The 15198-nt window shown below is 43.1% G+C and overlaps 1 protein-coding gene across 1 annotated transcript in view; it reads right to left on the bottom strand.

The window, feature by feature from the left end:
- The window catches only part of CAB39 (calcium binding protein 39), a 107953-nt gene extending 92995 nt beyond the window's left edge, over positions 1 to 14958 (bottom strand). The window contains exon 1 of the mRNA XM_017886373.1: positions 14566 to 14958. The gene's annotated coding sequence lies outside the window, so the exon portion shown is untranslated. The remainder of the gene's footprint in view (positions 1 to 14565) is intronic.
- Between the last annotated feature and the right edge of the window lie 240 nt (positions 14959 to 15198).

Raw genomic sequence — 15198 nt, forward strand, 5'->3', positions numbered from 1 at the left:
TAGCTACTCAGGAGGCCAAGGCAGGAGGGCTGCTTAGGCCTAGGGGTTCGGGGCTACAGTAAACTCTATGACTGCGCCACTGCACTCCAGAATGGGTGATAAAGCAAAACCCCGTCTCAAAAACACATATAAAAGATAAATTGGGGCAGGGTGTAGTGGCTCACGCCTGTAATCCCAGCACTTTCAACATGGCAAAACACCATTTCTACAAAAATTAGCTGGGAGTGGTGGCTCACCCCTGTAATCCTGGCTACTCGGGAGACTGAGGCTGGAGAATCACTTGAGCTTGGGTGGAAGAGCTGCAGTGAGCAGAAAAAAAAAAGATAAATTGGAATGCAATTTTTGTCCTTTGTAATGTCTTATCAGGTTGTTGTTCTTATATTTTATATTTGATTAGGTTTTTAAGAGTTTAGGCTAGTTTTATTTATTTTACTTTTGAGACGATGTCTCGTTCTGTCACCCAGGCTGGAGTGCAGTGGTGTGATCTCGGCTCACTGCAACCTCGCCCGCCAGGTTCAAGCAATTCTCCTGTCTCAGCCCCCAAGCAGCTGGGGCCATAGGCGCATGCCACCACACCCAGCTAACTTTCGCATTTTTAGTAGAGACTGTACTAAACAGTTCAGTCACCATGTTGGCTAGGCTGGTCTTGAACTCCTGACCTCAGGTGATCTTCCTGCCTCAGGCTCCCAAAGTGCTGGGATTATAGACATGAGCCACCGCGCCTGGCCTAGGCTAGTTTTGTAACATTAATTTGGTATCTTTTGGTATTCTAGGATCTAGAATAAATCTAGTTTATGTTTTTTGAAACTTTTAAAGAGAACATATAATTTCTACATGGGTATATATGTTAGGAATATCATTTATATGAGAGTATATAATTTCTATGCTAACTGGGTCTGGAGTACTCCTTCCCCTATCTGGTTGGGAGGCCACAACCTTTAATATATATTTAATATATTCCATAAGTTAAGGCCAGGCACAGTGGCTTACACCTGTAATCCCGGCACTTGGCCACTTAGGGAGGCCAAGGCAAATGGATCACTGGAGCCCAGTTCTAGACCAGCCTGGGCAACAGAGTGAAACCCCATCTCTACAAAAAATACAAAAAAATTATCTGGGCATGATGGTACACACCTGTAGTCCCAGTCACTCAGGAGGCTGAGGTAGGAGGATCACTCAAGCCCAGGTTGAGGCTACAGTGAGCCAAGACTGCGCCACTGGACTCCAGCCTGGGTGATAGAGCAAGACACTGTCGCAAAAAAAAAAAAAAAAAAAAAAAAGAAAGAAAAGAAAAAAGAAAAAATATATATATATATACACACACATATGGTTAACAATCTATCCGAGTGCTCTACTTCTTAAATACATACATATTTAAATGCTTACATACATTTAAAATATCCCCCGCCCCTCCCTTTTAGCTTCCATGAGGAAGGGTTGCCCTCTTCCAATTTATATATATTTAAATATTTACATATGGTTAACAATCTATTCAAGTGCTCTACTTCTTAAGACAATTCTGAAAAGCAATCGGTTCCACCTTCATTATTAGCTCTTTCAAAGTTGTGCATGACACACACATTTAGACCCAGTGTCTATGGTTACTTGGTCACTTTCTTCTGGATATACTCCTGTCTTGTTCCTCTTCCCTCTCTGTATTTATTATTCCTTCCTCTTCTCAACAATAATAAAAGCCTCCATAAAAGACAGTCTTTTGACCTTTTCAAACACCAAAGGGCATCAGCATACAATCTCGTATGCTAAGCACACTGATTCCTTCTGTCTTCCTTTCACTATGTTTAAAAAGTTGGGGACCTTCTGTAAGACTAAAAAAGAAAAAACATTCCCTGCCCCTCCCTTTCAGCTTCTGTGGGGAAGGGTTGCCCTCTTCCCATCAACTCAGTTTCCAATCACTATGTGAACAAGACCAAGACTAGCTTTTGAGTAAACGAATAGGTTAGCAACGATCTTCAAGAACAGAAATGGATGATTTTAACAATATATAAACAGAAAGTATTTACTTTGCTGTGTTCACATACAGGAAGATACTAACAGTTCCTAGTTCCTTCCTGCCTACATGGGAAGGTTAAGGCATAGGGATGCAGGCCACCGTACCTGTGACTAATGTGCCATATGAGACTCCCCCAAAGCATATTAGATAGCTATAATGAACACAAGTAAAAGGATCCTATAAAGACATCAAAATGAAGGCAGGCGCAGTGGCTCATGCCTGTAATCCCAGCACTTTGGGAGTCCAAGGTGGGCAGCTCACTTGAGGCCAGGAGTTCAAGACCAGCCTGGCCACCTGTAATCCCAGCTACTCAAGAGGCTGAGGCACGAGAATCACTTGAATCCAGGAGGCAGAGGTTGCAGTGAGCCAAGATCCTGCCACTGCATTCCAGCCCAAGTAACAGAGAGAGACTCTGTCTAAAAAAAAAATTAAATTAAAAAGCAAAACCATCAAAATGACTTTAAGTCCTAGAAAAATATTCCAATTTAAACTGTACGATTTAATATTTTCAGATAATCTCAAATATGGAAGAACCATGCATTCTTTCAGCAATCCTATCCTGCCCCATCCTTATCTAAGACATTTAATAGAATCCTACTAAAAAAGGAAATAGTTAATAAATGGATGGTAGCTTCTAGAAATCAACACATAGCTCGGACTCTGTCTGGCAATCAACATCAAGTGCAGTCTCATGATTTGTAGATTCCATCTTTTCCTTTTATGGAAAAATCGTACTTTTAACTTTCCTAATTTTCTTGCATGGCTCCACTTTATCACAACTCCTCAAAGATCATTGACAGCAACTCAGTCATGAGAAATGAAAGTTCTCTGTGTCCTGAGACATCAAACATCCTGACCAGGAGACTTGATTTCATCTGTTTCTGTATCAGAAATGTCCTACGTTCCAGGATGATGCTACATTCCAGTATCCCGTGGTAGAGGCAGCATGGTAGGTTGCAAGTTCAAGCTCTGTGACTTGGGTTTCAAATCTAGGACCCCTTTCTACATGTATAACTTCAGTACAATTACATAATTTGCTTGCTTTTCTCCATTACTCACCTAAAAGTATGAGGACAAAATTTGATATTAAAAAGGGCTATTAAAAGATTAAACGAGGTAAACTATTCACAGAGGTCTTAATTTATCAGCAGCTAACATACATGTGCTATGTTAGCAATTATTTATTCTTTTTATCACATTCCTCCTGTTCACACAGGCAGAGAATCTGTATGCCTTTGTGCTATTTTCTTTTTCTTTTTTTGAAGACAGTCTCGTTCTGTCACCCAGGCTGGAGTGCAATGGTGCAACCTCGGCTCACTGCAACCTCCACCTCCCAGGTTCAAGCGATTCTCATGCCTCAGCCTCCCAAGTAGCTGGGATTACAGGTGTGCATCACCACACTCAGCTCATTTTTTGTATTTTTAGTAGAGACAGGGTTTCACCATTTTGCCCAGGCTGGTCTCAAACTCCTAAAAGCTCCAAGGGATCCACCCACGTCAGCCTCCCAAAGTGCTGGAATTACAGGTGTGAGCCACACCACCAGGCCCTCTTTATGCTATTTTCATACTGAATTGGTATGTGGCGGTGATGCTGATTGGAACCTCTTATTTCAGCAACTTCAGGTCACACTGAAGACAAACTGGAGGATAAAAGAAACAAACTGAGAAACAATCCATGGCTAGAAAACTCAAATGCCTCAGTAGTGCCATTAATAAACGAAGTAGCAAGCTGTGTTTAAGATAATGGGAACCCCTGGCCAAACAATGCCACGAGGGCACGGACAGGGCAGGCCAAGACATACGCTGAGTTCTTTTTCCTCCTACCCTCTAATCTCCTGCCCAGGGCTTCCAGTGGCTAGACCCAACCAAAGCCCAATCAGCAGGCAGGGGGTTCTGGGTGCCCTGGTGATAGAGCGGCTCTCCAAGGACAGTGTGGGGTGGGGCACTAAGAGGAGGAGAAGGGTCTGGGAGGTGAGACAACTGGAGGATCAACACAAAGACAACACACTGCAGGAACGTACAGATGAGGACACACCTGCTGCAGAAGGGGCAGCAGGATTTCTGTGATGTGGCTTTGGAGAGTAAAACTTACTCCCCCAAGAATGTTGAATCAGAGACTTGCTTGTCTTCCTGTTTTTGGGGGAGGTTCAACCTTAAAATTTAAATGGGGTGGGTTCAGGAAGCCCAAAGCAGAGAAATGAAAATAAAGTGTCTAAACCAGAAAGGAAAAAAAAAAAAAAGATAATGGGAAATCAGGCTCCAACTATTGTAAATCCCCTGTAAATGTCCCTTTTCTTAGGTCAGGACACAAAACTAAACCCGCAAAGGCAATATAATACACTGAGAATGGGCAAACTCACCAAACCTGCAGACACGTGGATAAAACAGGAAACAGTAACTTTTTTAAAATTTTAATGAATTAAAACTACAAGAAAGCTAAATTAATAGGTTACAGGTATCAATGTATTTGTATTTAATTACAAGTTTATAAAGAATAAAAAAAAAAGGCTTGAATAGCCGCTAAAGTATTCATTCTTTTCTTTAACAAAACTGAAAATTAAGAAAGTTAAAAAAGAATAGTTTTAAAACTACACAATAATATAGTATAAAGCTCGGCAACCGAGAGTCCACTTGCAACTGATACAAAACAACTTTAAGTGGCTCCTTTTCGCTATTTTTAAAACTTACTATTTCAGAGGGCTGAGATCACAACAAATGATACATCCAACTAGAGATCAAGAGTCTAGCTTTACTTGGAGGTTACTTAAACACTTCCACAGTCTTAAAATATTTTTCAAAGTACGTATAGTACAGCAGAAAGAATTTGAGACTTCAACCATCATAAAAGCTAAAATGTACTGGGCACTTAGAGCACACTAGCAGACACACTATGCATGGCATTCTTACTGAATCCTCACAGCTACTTTATGTATAGGTTCTATTATTGCTCTGTAACAAATGAGAAAGCTGAGGAAAAACAGGCATTAAACACCCTGCCCAACAACACACAACCAGGATTTAAATCCAGAATGGCCAGAGCCCCTCCCACCTCTTTTCTACACTGAGCTTTAGTTTTCTCACTTATACAACAGTTTGGGGCTGGGCAAGGTGGCTCATGCCTGTAATCCCAGCATTCTGGGATGCTGGTACAGGAGGATCACTTCAGCCCAGGAGTTAAAGGCCAGCCTCGGCAATATAGTGAGATCCCATCTCTACAGAACACATTTTTTAAATAGAAAAATGAAAGTTTGTATCGTATATTCTCACTCTAACATAAGTTTATAAATTCATGTAACCTTGTAGTATCTCTCAATGCTGTATTATTTTCGTAGTTCATAAAAAGCATTAAGAAATAAAACAGAAAATATCAGAATGCATTATATGTAGTAAGACCTAAGTACTGTTTCATGAAATTTCTTTTTCAGTTTTGAGAGTGTGTGTTATATATATGTCTTGGGTCACTGATCAAAAACATAATTTCTCACTGCAGGCTGAAATAAAAAAAAAAAAAGTTTGGAAAGCCACTACAATCTTAGTTGAATTTCAACTGATAAAAAATTATCATCCCAATTAGCAAGTAAATGCTTTGAATGCCATACTAACAAATATGCAAATAAGAGGGTTTCTCAAACTGTGTTCCAGTAGAACCTTTCTTCAAGATGTTTGTGGGTATTTCCTGGGGGGAGGGGGTGTTCTTTCGACCAAATACACTTGAAGGAAGGAAATATAATGTGCAGTATTTCTCAACTTGCCAATACACACTACTAAAAACTCTGACAAGCTCTGCAGAAAAACAGTAACACAATCACCATCAAAAGAAAATCTATTTAACTACGTTTAACCCAGTGTTTTCCCAAGTTAAAATCTCACCCTGGAAGCTCTCCTATAAACAATCTCTCATAAGACTGGCATTCTACAAAACACAATTTGGAAAACACGGCTTTATGTGGAACTTATCTGGGAAAAGGGGATCCTCCAATTATCATAGTATGTAAATCACTTTCAAATAAGCACAAATATAGCTGAAATAAAAAGATAAACAGAAAAAAACTGTATTTTGGTTAAGTATTTCATCTCTGCTAAGCAAGTTTTCTTTTTCTTTTTTCTTGAGATGGAGTTTCCTTGTTGCTCAGGCTGGAGTGCAGTGGCAGGATCTTGGCTCACTGCAACCTCCACCCCCAGTGCTCAAGCAATTCTCCTGCCTCAGCCTTCTAAGTAGCTGGGATTACAGGCACCTGACACCATGCCCAGCTAATTTTTGTATTTTTAGTAGAGACAGGGCTTTGCCATGTTGGCCAGGCAGGTCTTGAACTCCTGACCTTAAGTGATCTGCCCACCTTGGCCTCCCAAAGTGCTGGGATTACAGGCATGAGCCACCATGCTGACTGCAAAAGTTTTCTCATACTCTATCCTGGCTAACATGGTGAAACCCTGACTCTACTAAAAATACAAAAAAATTAGCCAGGTGTGGTGGTGGGTGCCTGTAGTCCCAGCTACTCGGGAGACTGAGGCAGGAGAATGACGTGAACTCGGGAGGTGGAGGTTGCAGTGAGCAGAGATCGCGCCACTGCACTCGAGCCTGGGCAACAGAGCAAGAATCCTTCTCAAAAAAAAAAAAAAAAAGTTTTATCATACTACTACATAGCTGTATCATTTAGTATTTATAGAAAGAACGTATTATTATACTCTGAAAACATGAGGTGGGAAAAGGGGAGAGAAGATAAATTTTAAAAGGTAAAAAACAAAAAACCTCTATTCAAATAAATTACAATCTAGAGACATGAAACTTACATACATATGAAAAACCTGTAACTCATCAATGCAGAATAGCGATGAAACCATACTGTAACTAGAGATGGAAGTCAAAAGAGTATCTACCTGGGTCACGTTAATGGCCTGAGTTTCTGTCTCCCTGCTATAGAATTCAAAAGTAAATGAACTGGCTGGCTGATCATATGCCATCAAAGCAGGAAAAAACTTGTTTACCGAGAGCTCCTTGAGGCCCGGTCTTTAGAACACTACCTAGCACAAGGGGCATTAAAAACTGCTTAAGCCTGGTGTGGTGGCTCATGCCTGTAATCCCAGCACTTTGGGAGGCGGAGGTGGGCGGATCACAACGTCAGGAGTTCGAGACCAGCCTGGCCAAGATGATGACACCCCATCTAAAATTAGCCGTGCAAGGTGGCGCACACCTGCAATCCCAGCTACTCGGGAAGTTGAGGTGGGAGAATCACTTGAACCTGGGAGGCGGAGGCTGCAGTGAGCTGAGATCGCGCCATTGTACTCCAGCCTGGGCAACAGAGTAAGACTCCGTCCTGAGAAGAAAAAAAAACTACTTGTGGACCAAATTAATAATAGACATTTCAGGAGTTATGAATGCTAATGGGTGGTGAATATCCCCTTTATGTCTTACCAGTGACAGAATCCCGAGCTGCCAAGAACCCTGTGATCTAAGCCAGGATGCCACCTTTACATAGGTAGGGGATTAATACCAACTACAGCCAAAGCATGTTCTTTACATCCCCAAATTTGAGTCTACATTTTTGGTCCTTTCTTTCCCACTCTCATTGCCTTTGGTTAACATCTTTCCTTCCCCTAAAACAAATAGCTCACAGAACTTTACAACAGTTGTGACAACGAAACTGATGTGAGGCTTGAGGATTTGTTAATAAATAGCCTGACTTACTAAGATTGTACTTTACAAACATAAAACATTTAGTTCTTAACTACTTATTCATAAGCACAAAGGTAGAAAATTTGAAAATACACATTTCGATGTTATTCTCTTTACCCTAAGCAGAGAACTTCAGTACTATGAAATAACACTAGGCATCTGACCAAATGGGAGAAAAAAGGTTAAAGCACAGTCACATGTCATAAAGTACTCAGACAGACTGTAAGACCACCAGCAAAAGGGGAGTGAACCAGTGCAGGAGAAAAAGGCAAGTCAGAAGCCTACATACAAATCACTGAAAATAAGGGCAAGAGAACATGAGGGGTTTTCAATCTGGGACCCCTGGTGTAATAATGGGATGACTGAAGCCCAGAGAGATGGAGTTACTTGTCTAGAGTGACAACATAATTAGTCACGGAGTCAGGACCCAGTCCAGAGCTTTTGATTCCCAGGCTTCTGTGTTTCCCACTGTAACACAGGCCTCCCATCTTCTCTACAAGAATAATGTGGAAATTAAATACTATCTACTGGCCTAACTAAACTATAAGCCACTAATCAAATTATGACTATACAACTAAAGCATTTGTAATAAACCATCTCTTTTAGATTATAACATGTGGTTACTGCTTGGAAATCTATTAAAATCCAAATTAGGATCTATTTATAAACCTTCATTCTAAAATACTAATTCAAAACTACTCAGCAAGGAAAATAAAATGATTTCATATGAGGGAGTCATACCCTATTTCAGGGAGCACATATTTTGAAGTAAGGCAGACCTGAGTTCGAACTCTGGCTCAACTGTGCAATGTTTGTGTTATCCTGGACAAACCCCTCACTTTGGTTTCCTATCAATAATGATGTTGGGGACAATACTACCTAAGAGGTTTGCCCAACATTTAGTGGACCTAAATGGTAATTTGTTCCCCCAAGCTAACTAATTTTTGTCAATTTCCCTTGATTCTTCACCTATTTCAACTTTGAACTTCATACACCCCTCCCAAATGACTTGCCAGCTACATCACAAATATTATGAATATTAGTATATTAAACCTTAAAAAAGAATTATATGACAAAGAGCATTTAATATATTTTGAATACAACCTTTGTAAATGTTAGTAAAAAGATTCAAAAGGAGACATTACTGCATAAAGTATGATACTTAATTCAAGTAAACTGGACAAAGAATGAAGAAAATCAGGCTCCAGATTCAGTCCTGTGGCTAATAAGCCATACAACCCTAGGAAAGAGACTTCACTTTGCAGAAAGCTACACCTGTTACCGCTCAAAGTGAACCAAACTCTGCTCTAGTTATGGTGGGCCTCAGTGTACCCACCTGCAGAAAGAACCATTCTGCCCAGGTTGTCTCTGAAGTTCTAAAGTTTCTCCCACCTGGAAAAGCCTATCCTCGGCATCACACAACTTATGTCTAGGCATCTGATATATGGCAGCACATCAGATGTAGCAACTCAATTAATTGTCCTACAACCCTCTCAGATATTGTCTATTATTACCGTCCAAGGAATTCAAGCTAGACAGAAGGAACTTAAGGTTATAGAGCCCACAGCAGAGGAATGAGGGTTCAAAATCTAGGCAGTCTGGCTGCACCTGTGCTTTTAACCACTAGCTAACACTGCCTCTCCAAATTCTATAAATCTAAGAGTGGGCCTTAACTACAGACATGTAAACAGAAACCTGTTCAAGTATTTCTTCCTAGTGTCTCCATACAGCTGACATATAATCTACTGTGAAAGGAGACAACAGTGACTAACATGTTAACAGTCGGTACCCTGTAAAGAGCAAGTTACAGTTCATTAGACAAGGTCAAAGTAGGAACTTAATTAAGATAAAGCTACACAATGTATATTCTGTTTCTCAAACATATTACCAAAATAAAGTGTGTGTTTTTTTAACAGTATCATACTTTCTTGGTCCTCAACAATTTTTGCTAGATAATGCTCCCAAAGAATAATTACCATATAAAACCAAACTGCCACTAAATAATGGCTAGATTTTCTCCATCTTTGAAAATATGCATATGAACACACACACACGAACAAGCAAACACAATCTATAACTTAAAACACTATATTCTGAGTACCAAGACAAAAGCTATTAAAGATCATACAAATAGGCATGCACTGGATATGGTCAACATAAATGGCCAAGGCAGGATTTACCTCCCTCCTTTGGAGCCACTTCACACCCGAATGACCTCTTGCAATTCTCTGCATGCCATTCTCCCTTCCTCTGCAGGCTTGACATCACAGCTGCTATAAACCACAATTCTGCTGTCCCTCACCCCTTCTGTTTTAAAAGTTAAAAGCACTGTGGGACCGGGAAGCTCAGTGAAACAGAAATGGTACAACGAAGGACCACAATGCACCCCACCCGCCAAAAATGCAGATGGCAACAAGCTGTTAACCTGATTTCATCACCACCAGTCTATGATCTGCCACCTAGGCCCGCAGTAACTCTTCTCATAATCCTTGGAGGGCCTGAGAAACAGAGGCAGAAAGAACACTGATCATTTTATTCACAGACCTGTCTACTCTACAAATGGTGATGGCAGAAATATTTGCTTCACCTTACTCTACCCCCATATTCTGGACTGCAGAGATTAGGGGAGTTGAGGACAGTTTCTCCTTCTCAATGCAAGACTCCCTTGCAGGAGAATTTTTTAAAAAGTGGTTGGGATCTGGTCGGAGAGTCAGTAAGAGCACATAATGTAAGAACTCTCACACGGTTCAATTCCTTCTGTAATTAAAGAAGGCTCTAATACAAGTCTTCTCACAATGGCCAAAAGATACTGATGAACAAATTGCTACGCAATTTTAGATTACTTGACTTCATAATGTCAGTCTTTACACCTCAGTAATAACAAGTCACAAGTAATTTAACTCAGAGATTCAGAGATTTGGTCTTTTTTCACACAATTTTATCACACAACAAAGTGTGTAAAAAAAAGTCTATCAAAGGTTTTCTGTTATCCATATTAATCCACCTTCCACAGTCCCATTTCTGTAACATGTAAAGACATTCATAAAACCAAATGCCCAATTAAAAGGAGCAATGAAAAAGAGAAAATGAATTTTTATTTTTATTATTTTATAGATATGTTTTCTGAGATGGGGTATCACTCTGTCACCCACGCTGGAATGCCGTGATCATAGTTCACTGAGGCTGCAAATTCCCAGACTCAGGCAATCCCTCCTGCCTCAGCCTCTTCAGTAGCTAAGACAACAGGCACACACACCACCATGCCCAGCTCATTTTTTTATTTTTGTAGATATGGGGTCTTGCTATGTTGCTCAGGTCAGCCTCCAACTCTTGGGCTCAAGCAATCCTCCCACCTTGGCCTCCCAAAGCATTGGGATTATAGGAGTGAGCTACACCCCTCGCCCTGAACTTTAAAAGTAGGGCTGGAGGTCGGTGTGGTGGCTCACGCCTACAATCCCAGGGCTTTGGGAGGCTGGGGCAGGAGGACAGCATAAGACCAGGAGTTCAAGACCAGCCTGGGCAACAGAACAAGATCCCATCTCTTTTAATTAAAACATTTTTTAAATTAAAAAATAAAATAGAGCTGGAATAGAAACAATGCCAGAAAGGTAACCAAAAGACAATACCTAAAACGAAATTCCGTCCTACTATTCAATTTTATTTTGGGAGGGTGGGGTTGGGGAAGTTGGATTTGTGTATTTTCATGGCAGATGGCAAAACTGTGAGTGATTAGTCATCAATCTGGAAAAAAGGCTCTTGGGAAAGTATGGCAGTAACTAAAGAAATCTATAATCCCACAAAAGTTGATCAAAACAGAAAACTTTAGTACATATTCCACGATAATAAAGACCCTGTGTGGCATACATATTTGCAATATACAAATATTCAAAAAAAATCAAGTTACCAAACCCCATACTTACACTGGACTTTATTAGCAGTTTTTCTATATCAACTTTAGGAAACGTACATAGCCTTACTCAGTATCTCACTTTATACGTGATGAAACAAAAACAGAGATCTTATTAATACACCTTAGAATGTAAAATACATGGGAAAAAACTGACTTAATACAAGAACCTGAAGTAGAAAATGCTGATGAAGGGAAGTAAGCTGCCTTGAAATTAAAATACAAATATTCAGGCGGGCTTGGACGCTCACACCCGTAATCCCTGCACTTTGGGAGGACAAGGCAGGATTACTCGAGCCCAGCAGTTCAAGACCAGTCTGGGCAACATGTCAAGATCCGGTCTCTATAAAAATACAAAAATTAGCCGGATGTGATGGTACAAGCCTGTGGTCCCATCTATGGGAGGCTGAAGTTGGAGGATGGCTTGAGCCTAGGAGGTTGAGGCTGCAGTGAGCCGTGTTCGCACCACTGCACTTCAGCCTGAGCAACAGAGAACCTGTCTCAAAAACCAAAACCAAGAAAGCAAATACCACCCATTTGTTATAGTAACAAACCATTTCATGAAATATTCTATGCTGATATTCAGCCTGAATCTTCGTGATATCATGGTCAAAAAATAGTTACCCTATATGGATGGCCCTAGTGTAGAGACTATTTTTCAGGAGCGAAGTGGGGGGTGGGAAGGGATACTGCATCGCCGTCTGTGGGGGATGGTATACCAGCCATGACCGTAATCTTTTGACAGCATCCCTTTAGAAGTCCATTCACTCCTATAGCAGAGATCTGTGTGCTTTCTTCCTCTTCCATACCTCATGACAACACACATCCTGCCAATAAAAACTTTATTCAACAAGCAAGAGGATCCAAGTCTTACAGACAAAGTAATAAATGTACTTCAAGCAAGAAGCTTTTAGAAAAAGTTCTGTCCACACTAGTAGTTATTAAGCCTAACTACTGCATTTCATCTGAGGTAAATAATACAACTTTGTCAGGAAAACATAACACGCTTAAAAGATTTCCATTGTTGAGTAAAAATTTTTTATATAAAGATATTTAATGATAAGAAAAGCTTAGGGATATGTGTGTGTATACATACGCATACAATATATTTCATTATGCAGAGAAAAAAATACACAGAAAAAGACTGGAAAGGAAATACGCGAAAATGTTAACAGCAACCAAATCTAAGTGGTTAAGATTATAGAAAATGTTATAAAGATTTTCTAGTACTCCCTGAATTTTGCAAGCTTTGACAAAGATCATGTATTATTTTGAAATGCAGAAAAATTTTAAACTGCAAAAAGGTGGCATTCACTCGTAAACAAATGCATGCTTACAAAACTTAGGCCCTAAGCTGCTTTCACAGATTGTATATTCTAAATTTCAAATACAGCTGCTAATTACTTCCTAGCAATTTGAAGAAACTACAAAATAAAGCTAAACACTTTCACTTCCGGCTCTACTATAAAGATCTCGCAATAAAATTAAAATAAAACAAAGTTTTACCTTTCTACAAAAAGGTCTACGTCCGGTTTTCTACAGAATAGTAGTAACTTTTTTTAAAATCGTCAATTTGTTACTTTACACAAATGCCACCTCAAAGAAGGTAGGTTTAGCTTAGTAACTCCAAAGTACAGACGCCTAATACAAAGTGCAAGAAGTTTTTATGCATTTTAGCGAACGCACAACCAGAAACACCTTCTGTGTGCAGATGGGCTTATTTTATATACACCTTTTCATTACCTCTTAAGAGCCTGACATCTAATGAAGCTTTCTGCAAAGGTACTTTGCTTAGCTTGGGCATGGATTTACTTGAATATCTGGGAAGCTGTCAAAATCGATCTGAAACTGCATTATATTCAAGGCACAGAATGTCAACTCCTGACTGGGCCTCCTTCTCTCTTCTTTCACAAGAGCGCCTTTAATATCCCCTAGCCTACATTTCCGGGCTCATGAGTCACTGAGAAATGAGCTCTAAGTTTCTCTTAGAATGCTGCTCAAATAGCTCCTCTACAGCATTCAAGGATCTGGCCCCAAAATACCTCTTTAGCCCAATAGCCCCCGCCCTCTGCACCACGCCAACAAACGGAATTATCCATGATTTCTAGGCTTTGTCTTCTCGTTTTTGCTGCCCCTTCCACACATTTGTTCTGCAACCCTCCTCTCCTAAATCCCATCAGGCCTTCGAGACTCTGCTCAGCACCCCCCGCCCAGGAAGCCTTCCAGGTTTCTGCTAGGCAGAAGTGATCGGTTCGGTTTTTCCGGGTGCCCTTCCAGCACTTTGTCGTTCTTTCACCAGGACTTATCACCTCCTTCCCGGTATCGCAGTTATTTGTGTACTCGTCTTATCTCCCACACCAGAGCCTAAGCTCCTCGGGGGAGGGGACCGGGGTCCGCTTCACCTTTGAATCCCTCCGGCGCGGGTCGACTACGGCGCCTGCACGCAGTCTGCGCTCCGGCTGGTTCCACTGAACTCAAGAACGCTCCGACCGCACAATTCCTAACCAGAAATCAGTTAAGCGTTTTCCTGAATTGATCACAACGCTGGTATCTGCCTCCCGACAACAGGAAGTTTACCAGGGGCGGGAGCGAGGCGCCGGAGCCCGGGTGCAGCCGGTGACAGTTGACCCGGCCCGCACTTCCCCGCCCTCCCGACTCCGGCTCGGACCACCCCGCGCCTCCAGCCCCGCCTGAGAACCACGGAGGGGGCGGCAGGAGCGCCTGGACCGCAGGCCCCCGGGCGCCCCACGCCGGCGAAGGCGAAGGGAGCGTCTCAGCGAGGGCTGGGGCCGAGCTGGGAGGAGAGGGCAGGCCGGGCCCGGCTGCTCCCGCGGGCTCCGGGGCCCAGCTGGGCCGGGGCCGCCGCCACCCAAGAAAATGGAGGCAAACCCGGGGCCGGTGAGGGCCCGGCGGGGCAGGCGGAAGCCGGGCAGTCGTCCGCACCACGAGCAGGAGTGGGTCGGGGGTCACTCACGGGGCTGGGCCGGGCGTTCCCTTCTCTGCCTCCGCGTCGTCGCCGTCGCCGTCCTCGGCCGCCGCCGCCGCCGCCTCGGGCTGCTCGTTCGGTCCCCGCGGCGTGGCTCGGACGCTCGGTCCCTCCGTTGTCTTCCGCCCGCTCCTGCTCCCGGCGACGGGCTCCCGCGGCGGCGGCTGCGCGGGCGGACGGCGGCCCAGGGGCTCCCGCGGCTGCCGCCGCGCTGCTGCGTTCACTCGGGTTGCTGCTGCTGCTGTGGGGCCCGGCGCCGACTTAAGTCTTCGCCTATGCCCCCGCCCCGGCGCCTGAAGGTTCTGTGTTTCCCAGGCCGCGCCGCTCCCCGATCCCCTCGCCCCACTCGCGGCCCGAGCCCGGCTTTGACGTGCGCACTGCGCAGCCTCCGAGGACGCGGCGTCGGGCGGCGCCGCAACGCCCCCTTCCGCCTTGGGCGCCCCCGAGCGGCTGGCGGACTCAGGGCGCCGCGAGTTGGCGCGAGGCCTGAACGGGAGGGGCCGAAGAGAAAAGTACAAGCCAGCCCCCGCAGTTCCTCTTCCTCCGCTGCAGCTTTCAAGGCGGGGCTCAGCCCCTTCTCCTCCGCCTGAGCGCTCTTCCCGCGGGAATCGCACGCCCACT

Source organism: Rhinopithecus bieti, unplaced genomic scaffold, assembly GCF_001698545.2.
Source record: "Rhinopithecus bieti isolate Rb0 unplaced genomic scaffold, ASM169854v2 scaffold_13704, whole genome shotgun sequence".
Taxonomy (NCBI): Eukaryota; Metazoa; Chordata; class Mammalia; order Primates; family Cercopithecidae; genus Rhinopithecus; species Rhinopithecus bieti.